This window comes from Eumetopias jubatus, unplaced genomic scaffold (assembly GCF_037043125.1).
Source record: "Eumetopias jubatus isolate StellerSeaLion01/CBP00866 unplaced genomic scaffold, mEumJub1_p1.0 scaffold_4, whole genome shotgun sequence".
NCBI classification, from domain to species: domain Eukaryota; kingdom Metazoa; phylum Chordata; class Mammalia; order Carnivora; family Otariidae; genus Eumetopias; species Eumetopias jubatus.
Window position 1 is genome coordinate 183,125,301 of NW_028274810.1, and position 11,472 is coordinate 183,136,772.

Below are 11,472 nucleotides of genomic sequence, written 5' to 3' on the forward strand. Positions count from 1 at the left end.
AACATCCACAAATCAATCAATGTGATACAATACATTAATAAAAGAAAGAACAAGAACCATATGATCCTCTCAATAGATGCAGAAAAAGCATTTGACAAAGTACAGTATCCTTTCTTGATTAAAATGTTTCAGAGTGTAGGGATAGAGGGTACATACCTCAATATCATAAAAGCCATCTATGAAAAACCCACAGCAAATATCATAGTCAATGGGGAAAAACTGATAGGTTTTCCCCTAAGGTCAGGAACATGACAGGCATGTCCATTCTCACCACTGCTGTTGAACATAGTACTAGAAGTCCTAGCCTCAGCAATAAGACAACAAAAAGGAATAAAATGCATCCAAATCAGCAAAGAAGAAGTTAAACTCTCAATTTTTGCCAATGATATGATATTTTATGTGGGAAACCCAAAAGACTCCACCCCAAAACCGCTAGAACTCATACAGGAATTCAGTAAAGTGGCAGGATATAAAATCAATGCACAGAAATCAGTGGCATTTCTATACACCAACAACAAGACAGAAGAAAGAGAAATTAAGGAGTCGATCCCATTTGCAATTGCACCCAAAACCATAAGATACCTAGGAATAAATCTAACCAAAGAGGCAAAGAATCTGTACTCAGAAAACTATAGAATACTCATGAAAGAAACTGAGGAAGACACAAAGAAATGGAAAAACGTCCCATGCTCATGGATTGGAAGAACAAATATTGTGAAAATGTCAATGCTACCTAGAGCAATCTACACATTTAATGCAATCCCTATCAAAATACCATCAACTTTTTTCAAAGAAATGGAACAAATAATCCTAAAATTTGTATGGAACCAGAAAAAGACCCCAAATAGCCAGAGGAATGTTGAAAAAGAAAAGCAAAGCCCGTGGCACCACAATTCTGGACTTCAAGCTCTATTACCAAAATGTAATTAATCATGAAGATAGTATGGTCCTGGCACAAAAACAGACACATAGATCAATGGAACAGAATAGAGAGCCCAGAAATGGGCCCTCAACTCTACGGTCAACTAATCTTCGACAAGGCAGGAAAGAATGTCTAGTGGAAAAAAAGACAGTCTCTTCAACAAATGCTGTTGGGAAAATTGGACAGCCACATGCAGAAGAATGAAACTGGACCATTTCCTTACACCACACACCAAAATAGACTCAAAATGGATGGAAGACCTAAATGTGAGACAGGAATCCATCAAAATCCTTGAGGAGAACACAGGCAGCAACCTCTTTGACCTCAGCCATACCAACTTCCTCCTAGACACATCGCCAAAGGCAAGGAAGCAAGGGCAAAAATGAACTATTGGGACTTCATCAAGATAAAAAGCTTTTGCACACAAAGGAAACAGTCAACAAAACCAAAAGACAACCAACTGAATGGGAGAAGATATTTGCAAATGACATATCAGATAAAGGGCTAGTATCCAAAATCTATAAAGAACTTATCAAACTCAACACCCAAAGAACTAATGATCCAATCAAGAAATGGGCAGAAGACATGAACAGACATTTCTGCAAAGAAGACATCCACATGGCCAACAGACACATGAAAAAGGGCTCAACAACACTCGGTGTCAGCGAAATACAAATCAAAACCTCAATGAGATATTACCTTACACCAGTCAGAATGGCTAAAATTAACAAGTCAGGAAATGACCGATATTGGTGAGGATGCAGAGAAAGGGGAACCCTCCTACACTGTTGGTGGGAATGCAAGCTGGTGCAGCCACTCTGGAAAACAGTATGGAAGTTCCTCAACAATTTGAAAATAGAGCTACCCTACAACCCAGGAATTGCACTACTGGGTATTTACCCCAAAGATACAGATGTAGTGATCCGAAGGGGCACCTGCACCCCAATGTTTATAGCAGCAATGTCACAATAGCCAAACTACAGAAAGAGCCTAGATGTCCATCAACAGATGAATGGATAAAGAAGATATGGTATACATAAGAAATGGAATTTTTTGTGTATGCAGCCATCAAAAAAATGAAATGTTGCCATTTGCAACAATGTGGATGGAACTAGAGGGTATTATGCTAAGCGAAATAAGTCAATCAGAGAAAGACAAGTATCATATGATCTCACTGATAGGAATTTCAGATTCAAGACAGAGGATCATAGGGGAAGGGAGGGAAAAATGAAACAAGACGAAACCAGAGGGGGAGACAAACCATAAGAAACTTTTAATCTCAGGAAACAAACTGAGGCTCACTGGAGGGGAAGGGGGTGGGAGAAATGGGGTGGCTGGGTGATGGACATTGGGGAGGGTATATGCTATGGTGAGAACTGTGACTGTGTAAGACTGATGAAGCGCAGACCTGTACCCCTGAAACAATTAATACATTATATGTTAATAAAAAAATTTTTTTTTAAAATGGGCCAAAGACCTGATTAGACACTTCACCAAAGAAGATGGCAAATAAGCATAGAAAAGTTGCTCCCCATCATATGTTATTAGGGAAATGCAGGCTAAATGAGATGCCACAACACAACCTATTAGGATGACTAAAATACAGAACACTGATGAGGATGTAGAGCAATGGGAATTCCCATCCATTGTTGGTGGGAATGCAAAATAGTACAGTCACTTTGGAAGATTTCTTACAAAAATCGGGCAGTTTGACAATTTCTTACTAAACTAAACACACTGTTTGCATATTATCCAGCAATCATGCTCCTTGATATTTACCCAAAGGAGTTGAAAACATCTGTCCATGAACATGGATATTTGTAGCAGCTGTATTCATAATTGCCAAAACTTGGCAGCAACCAAGATGTCCTTCAGTAGGTGAATGGATAAACAAATGGTGGTACATCCAGACAGTGGAATATTATTCAGAACTAAAAAGAAATGAGCTATCAAGCCATGAAAAGACATAGAAGAAGCTTAAGTGCACGTTACTAAGTGAAATAAACCAATCTGAAAAGATTACATACTGTATGATTCCAACTATATGACATCTTTAAAAGGCAAAAGTATGAGGACAGTAAAAGGATCACCATTGCTAGAGATTTGGGGTGGATGGGAAGGGATGAATAGGTAGAGTACAGAGAATTTTTAGGACAGTGAAAGTGCTGCATATGATATTAATTTTTTAAGATTTTATTTATTTATTTATTTATTTATTTATTTATTTATTTATTTGAGAGAGAGAATGAGAGAGAGAGCACATGAGGGGGGGAGGGTTAGAGGGAGAAGCAGACTCCCTGCTGAGCGGGATGCGGGACTCAATCCTGGGACTCCAGGATCATGACCTGAGCCGAAGGCAGTTGCTTAACCAACTGAGCCACCCAGGTGCCCACTCCATATGATATTATAAAGACACATACATGTCATAATACATTATACCAAACCCATAGAATGCATAACACCAAGAGCAAACCCTAATATAACCTATGGACTTTGGGTAATTATGATGGGCCAATGTGGGTTCATCAACTGCAACAAATTTACCACTCTGGTGATAGAGATGGATAATGGAGAGGCTATGCATGTGTGGGGGTGGGGAAATACAAGAAATCTCAGTCCTTTCTCCTCAGTTTTGCTATAAACTTAAAACTGCTCTAAAAAATAGTCTTAATAAAAAAGAGAGAGAGAGAGTTTTCATATATACCTTCTTAGGTTGCTACTGGATGGTGTGCCTCAGTAAACAAGGGAATGAACAAGAAAAAAAGGAACATGGGATCCTACCATAATAGAAACTTATGCAGAAAACTGATTCATCAAAAAATAACATAAAAGCATGTTATTTAGAAATTTGGAGTTTCTAATTAAAAAAATATATCTGGAAGAGTTGAAAGAAGTTGACTCTGAGGAGTGGAACTGGGACCACAATTTTTCAATATAACCCTCCAGGCACCATTTTAAAGCCTACTGTAGATATTTACTTTCATAAAAATTAAAATCAATAGATGATATTTTCTTTACCACCTTGCCTATTTCTTCTATATTACCCCACTCAGAATGTCTCAGGAACACTTCCCATCCTTCCCAGAAGATTGCCATCCACTCATTTGTTCATCAAGCTATTTCCAAATATTTTCTATCTGCCATATACTGTGTTTGGGCAAAAGTATAATAAGGATGTTAGAAAATTCTCACCCATGAAGAATTTCCCATATGATTAAGAAGATGAGAAATGAATGATTAAATCATAATAAGACAGACATACTCAGTTAGATGGCACAAATTATAACTGTTACAGCGGGTAAGACATAAATCTGTGAACCGAGGCAATAAAGAAAAGCTTCAGGATAAACTGGGATCTGCAGTGTGTATTAGCATGTGGTTATGATTTGGTGAGAGAAAAATGAGTAAATATTCAAGACTAAGCTTATAGCCAAGCAAAGACGAAATCAAGAATGACTCAAAGAATTGTGAGCAAATGATGATGGAGAGAAATCATAAGAAATGAGTTTAGAGGGGCACCTGGGTGGCTCAGTAAGTTAAGCGTCTGCCTTCAGCTCAGGTCATGATCTCAGGGTAGTGGGATCAAGCCCCGTGTCAGGCTCCCTGCTCAGCAGAGAGCCTGCTTCTCCCTCCCCGTCTGCCTGCTCATCCTATCTCTCTCATACTCTCTCTCAAATAAATAAATAAAATCTTAAAAAAAAAAAGAAGAAGTGAGTTTAGAAAGATGAGCCAGAACTAGACAGACAGGAGTCAGTGAACACAAGACTTCTCTTAGTGGGTGGCAAGGACCCCCCCCAAAGGATTTTGACCCTGGTAAAATTACAGCAGTGTTTGGGGCAGACTGACCCAGGAGCTAAGCTCAAAATGGTGAGAGGGAGCAGAAAATCTTGAGGCATGCTCTCTTGAAATCACTGAAGCATAAAGTTCTAAGCGTCTGGACCAGGTGAATTACTGGACCTCACCTACAGGAGAAAAGCCCTTCAATGTGCTCATTCATTCTCACGACAAACATTTATGGGGCTCAGCATGTCAGGTGGTGCACCAGCTATTGGTGCCCTGTAGACAAGTCACTGAATGTGGAGTGGAGCCTTGGGTGAGGGAGCTCCTCCCAACAGCAGGCAAATCCCAGAAAGGGACACCAGCTGAGGGCTGTCCTCTGTCAGGGCTCCAGGAAGGCAGACTTGAAGTGAAAACCTGGGCAGCACCTACCTCATCCACTACAAATGTCACCAATTGTGAGATGGTTTCTGATATCGACATGCTAGGATAGGAAAAAGTGTACTTCTTCAAGTCAGTTAAACACAGTATATGTGTAATCAATTCCTTTTCTGCTTACATCATTTTGAGTTAGTTTGGTGACTTGCAACAAAGAATCCTCATGGTACAGCGGAGAAAGAGGTCACAAGAAAAATGATATACCTAGTTGTGGGGTTTTTTTTTTAACATTTTAATTATTTTAAGTGTACAGTTCAGTAGTGCTAAGTATGTTCACCTTGTTGTGCAACCCTCACCACCATCCATCACCAGAATGTTCTCATCTTGCAAAATTGAAACTCTATACCATTAAACAATAACTTCCCATTTCCCCCTTCCTTCAGACCCTGGCAGCCACCATTCTACTTGCTTTCTCTTTGGATTCGACTACTCTAAGTTCCTCATATAAGTAGAATCATGCTGTACTTGTCTTTTTACAACCAGCTTATTTCACTTAGCATAATGTTCTCAAGTTTCATCCATGTTGGAGCATGTGACAGGATTTCCTTCCTTGTTAAGGTTGAATAATATTCCATTGTATGGATGTATCCCATTTTGTTTATCCATTCATCCACCAAAGGATATTTGGGTGGCTTCCACCTCTCAGTTATTGTGAATAGTGTTGCTATGAACATGGGTGTGCAAATATCTCTTTGAGACCATACTTTGTATTCTTTCAGATATATACCCAGAAATAAGATTGCTGAATCAAATGGTAGCTCTTTTTTAATCTTTTGAGGAACTGCCACCCTGTTTTCCATAGTGGTGGCACCATTTTACAATCTCACCAACAGCATATAAAGGTTCCAATTTATCCACATCCTCTCCAGTGCTTGTTTTTTTTCTGTGTTTTTTTTTTAATAGAACTCATCCTAATTAGTATGGGGTAATATCTCATCATAGTTTTTATTTGCATTTCTCTAATGATTAATGATGTTGAGTATCATTTTATATGTTTGCTGGCCATTTGTATATTCTTTGAAGAAATATCTATTCAAGTTCTTCGCCCATTTTTTGATGGGCTATTTGATTTTTTGGCTGCTGGGTTGTAAGAGTTCTTTATATGTTCTCAATATTAACCTCTTATCAGATATATGATTTCCAAATTGTATTGTAAATTTTTCAACTTCATACTTTCTTGCTGCCTCCACATGATAAGACTGGTCCCTGCCACAAGTTACTTTCTTGTCCTCCCCTAACTGTGAACTAATGATCTTCAAATACACCAGTGAAATCCCCTCATGGCTTTTGTTTGTGTACTCCATCTTGACCCCAGTAAAGGCACTTAGTGTCCCTCAGCCCCCCACCTGCTAGGTTGAGCTGGCTCCCTTAACACTCTCCCCATGCGGCCTTGCATGGCGTGCCTCCTGTCTCTAGGACCTGTGAATATATAAATTTATTTTCCTGCACCTCTCCTGTGACCCTTTTAGTGGTTGAACCTGGATGACCATCTCATGAAAGAATACAAAACACATTACTTCCTTCCGTTCCACAGGCAGTCTTTCACTCTGCTAATAGTGTTCTTTGACACCCAAGAGTAAGTTTGGCATAGTCCTATTTGTCTAGTTTTGCTTTTGTTGCCTATATTTTCTTTGTCATAGCTAAGAAATCATTGCCAAATCCAATGTCATGAAGACTTTCCCCTATGTTTTTTTCTAGGAGTTTTATAGTTTGGGGTCTTACATTTAGGTTTTTAATCTATTTTTGAGATAATTTTTTCATATAATGTAAGAAAAGGATCCAACTGCATTTTTTCACAAGTGGATATCCAGTTTTCCCAACACGATTTATTGAAGAGACTGCCCTTTTCCCATTGAATGATCTTGGCACCCTTGTCTATGATCATTTGAAAATATATGCAAATGTTTATTTCTTGGCTGTCTATTCTATTCCATTGGTCTCTGTGTCTTTATGCCATACTGTACTGTACTGTGCTTTGATTTTATACCTTGTTTTGAAATCAGAAAGTGTTAGTCTCCCAACTTTGATCTTCTTTTTCAAAATTGTTTTGAGTATTCAGGGTCCCCTGAGATTCCATATGAATTTTAGAATTTTTTTTCTATTTCTGCAAAAAAAAGTCATTGGGATTTCAATACTACACCTACTTTTGAGCACATTGTGCTTGTGGTTTCTGTGAGGTGTCCATGTCCAGTAGGCAATTGATTTAGGACTCAGAAGGCACTGAGGATGGAATCAGTCATCTTACGTAGCATTCCTACTTTTCCAAGAAGCTTTAAATGATTGTTGCCTTCCAAAATAACAGCAGGAAAAATAAATCCCAAAGGAAAAGAAACATCTGTATTGTTGACATTTTTCTTGCATTTCTCTTCATCCATAGAGTCTATACTCAGCATTTTAAAAGTAAGATCACTTGACCTGAATCTCCTCAAAGAGAAAAGATAAGGTTTTTCCTAAATTTGAGGGAAATCACATTCTATGAGAAAGGGAGGAGGCAGCTAACAATCATGCTTCCCCTTCTCTCTCACCTGAGTGCAGCAACCCAGCACCCACATAGAGTTCAGTGAGGTGGCTCAGGGCCCAGCAGCCAGCTTGCTGAGGCATTTCCCCAGTCCTACCTGAGCAGCACCACAGCCCCACCACCAAAGCTCCTGCCCTGCCATTTTCAGGCGAGATAACAAAGACTCCGAGCTAACCAGTGAAGTTCTCCACACCAGATACATTCAGGCTAGGACGCAAAATCCTAGGGCACACATCATAGACTTGTTCCCAACATATTTCGGGCAGGATTTTTTTATAGGACATATTTCCCAGTATTTCTAAACCACATACCAAGCACTACAAAGAAATCATTATGCCAGGTCTCCATTCTTTTCTTTCCAAACTGTATGTCTCTCTAGAATACTAGATGGAGTAAAAAGATTTCAAGAGCTTTTTTTTTTTTCAGGGCAGTATATTCATAAAGCTTACTTGCCATTGGTAATAAATTAATCCTTATTTTTACTCCATTTCCTATCAGCATCCAGAGGGTGGTTAAGGGTTGGCTAAAATGTCTCTATCTCTACTCTTGCACTGGAATCAGCAAGAGTGCTTACTTAAATTCTTGGGGACCACTTCATACCTACTGAGGTCTCAGGATATGGACCAGGAATCTGTGTTGTAAACAAACTCCCCAGGAGATTCTTATGCATGTGAACATTTGAGAAACACTGAACTATAGCAAATAAAAGTTTTACCCAAAGGAATGCAACTAAGAAAGTAATTATGATAATCATAGGATAATAATGATTCTTGCATAGTTTCCAGCATACAATCAGATATCCATTCACACAGTTGGGCATTTTACAAGTTTAGGGTATGCTGATACTCCATTAGACTCTTATTATCCTATTCCTGTTTAAATCTCTAAAAATGTGAAGCTTATTTTTTAAGAAATACAATTATAAAGTAAGCCTTGAGCTGTGTTACTTACTTTCTCTTTAAGATTGAATAAAACTCCCAACCCTATTTTATATCATGATTCTCACACTTGGGAAATCCTTTACACTAGCTGTTAAAATCATTAAGCCAATGTCCTCGATTTAATCTTTAAGGTTGACCAGCCAGCATTGAGTCACTGTAATCTTCTAGGTCAGACAGGAAAAGAATTGACGTCGTTACCAAATACCACTGCGTAAGTGTCTTTGAGAAAATGGCAGCCAAGTGTACACAGTTGGGTAATGAGATGTGATGGGCAACAGTCCCTGAGCAGGTGAGCTGGAAGGCCTGGCATCTGGCATTCCATCCCTAACGATGCCCTTGTGTGAGCTGTCAAGGATCCATGACACACTTTCTCTGACATAACATATCTCAGGGAGTTATCAAGATGTTTCCTCTCTCCAGAAGATCAACCAGCCTATTAGGAATGATAATTTGGCACATGCTATGCTCAAGGGACAGATGCAATAAGGGATGTTTCATACAAAGGGGCTTCCACCGTGAGCCAGCAATGTTGATCTGCAGCTAAAAACAGAGATGCATAAAAATAAACCTTCAACCTCTCACCCTGAACAATGAAGATGTTTTCCAGAAAACTGCACAGAATCTAAACAGCCTCAGAGGTCACCAGTTCCTTTCTCCAGCTTTTACTTTTTAAAAAAGGAAAAATTAAAAAGAGGATCAGCTGACCTAGTTGGTTTATCTCACTAATCTGTAACACTGACTGCCCAAGAGACAAGTATAATACAAACATGGCCAAACAGTCTTGTTGGCTTATTTCTAGCTTTCAGAAACAAACAAAAAAGTTATAATTAGCTATAACTTAATATCCTAAATTATTATGAATACTTCCATGTCAGAGGTTAATGTTAGTATTCAACTCCATTTTAAAGAGAGATGCCAAGATAACTCAGTTCCAACCATACATTCATTCTCTCTCTCTCTCCCTCTCCCTGTCTCTCCCAGCCATCCCCAACTCAAGTGAAAGGGAGGGAAAACTGAGATGATTATCTGGGAATGAAGAGGGAGACGATCACATTAGTCTAAATGACCCAGGGCCTATGCCCATGAATGCAAGCAAACCCAGGAACCAATTGTAGCCAGAAGGGTCAAACATTGAAGACAAGGCAAATTTCAGTTAATTCATGTCAAAATTAATTTTTTAAAAAATATTTTCCTCTTCTTTTTAAGATTTTATTTATTTATTTGGGGTGGGGGGGACATAGAGGGAGAATGAGAGAGAGAAGCAGACTCCCAGTTGAGCAGAGAGCCTCACTTGGGGCTCGATCCCAGGACCCTGAGATCATGACCCCAGCCATAGGCAGACGCTTAACCAACTGAGCCACCCAAGTGCCCCCAAAATATTTCCCTCTTATCCCAAGGTTTTTGATCAGTAAGACAGAAAGATATGAACCGATGCCTATGCAGTGAATTATTTTACAAGGAGGGCTAAAGTTAAAGACAGTGTGTACTGCCCTGCCCCCCGCAACCTATAAGTCCCTGGTCAGGGAAGGAAGGGCAGGAGGTCAGGCATGGAATATCCAGAGCAGTGGGGCCATTTGCTGATCCATGTTTGTATATAATGTCCCCGTCACTACCATTTTCCTATCACTGTCCCCAGACCAACCCATTCTAATAAATGTCCCCAGTCCCTTCCAACTTCTAACATCCTTATTTAAATGTCTATGGTAGAAGGCTGTGGTGGACACGTCCGAGCTGTGGGTGGTCAGCAGGAATTGACCCTCTGGAACAAGAACACCAAGCTATTTGGTTCTGGGCTGCGTTAGCAGACCTCTTAAGGGAAGTGTGATGGCCACTGCAGCAGCAGCAGCTTCTCACCTGAACCTGGACACCCTCCAGGAAGTGCTGGAATGCCCCATCTGCATGGAGTTCTTCACAGACGAGTGGCTGCAGCCCAAGCTCCAGCACGGTGACCATACCATCTGCCCAATGCCTGAAGAAGCTCCTGGTCAGCAGCATCAGTGGTCACCGCTGTCCCTTTTGCAGCAAGATTGCCCACACAACTTGCCTCACCCAGCTGACTGGCAACCTGACAGTGCTGAAGATCTCTGACACAGCCAGGCTCCGTGAGGCTGGGGGGCCGCTCCTGTGCTGGTCCTCTGGGCCGCAGCTGCCCAGGCAATCCTGCTGGAACTGCGCCGTGATGTCAGATGAACCCTGCTTGGAGGCAGACCCCCAGCCCCCTGGCCACTCCCTGTCCAAGACTCAGCTGAAGTGCAGCATCAGGTCATGAAGAGAAGTCAGCCGGTCTGCAGGAGCTTAAGGGGGGAGCTGCAGCAGCGCAAGGTGGCCTTGGAGGGGGGTCTCCAAGGACCTTCAGGCAAGGCATAAAGCAGTTCTCCAGGAGTACACCCGAGGAACGCAGGGGCCAGGAAGAGCTGACTTGCTCTCGTAAGTTCTTCACCAGCTCTTTGGCTGAGGTTGAGAAGTCCAACAGTCAAGTGGTAGAGGAACAGAGTTACCTGCTTACCATGGCAGAGGGGCAGACTGTGTCTCAATGTGACTACTTCCCGGCCAAGATCAAGCAGGCTGATGTAGCCCTACTGGAGAAGACTGCTGATGAGGAGGAGCCAGAGCTCATGGCCAGGCTGCCCTGGGAGCTTACCCCACAGGCCAGTTTCTGGTAACTGACGTGGAAGGCAGAAAGCTCTGGTGCTTCACTGTTGACCGAGGAGCAGGGGTGGTCAAATACAGTTGCCTCAGTCTTGCCGTGAGGCCCAAGTTTGTCACCTGTGATGCTGAGGGCTCTGTCTACTTCACCCAGAGCTTGGGTCTCAGTCTGGAGAATTGGCAGAGTGAGGACCACCTGGAGAGTGGCTTCTCCATTGGCTCTGTGGGCC

The 11,472-nt window shown here is 41.2% G+C and overlaps 1 pseudogene; it reads left to right on the forward strand.

Annotated features, from left to right (window-relative positions):
- The first annotated feature begins 10,420 nt into the window (after positions 1-10,420).
- Positions 10,421-11,259, forward strand: LOC114220901 (E3 ubiquitin-protein ligase TRIM32-like; annotated as a pseudogene).
- The last annotated feature ends 213 nt before the right edge of the window (positions 11,260-11,472 follow it).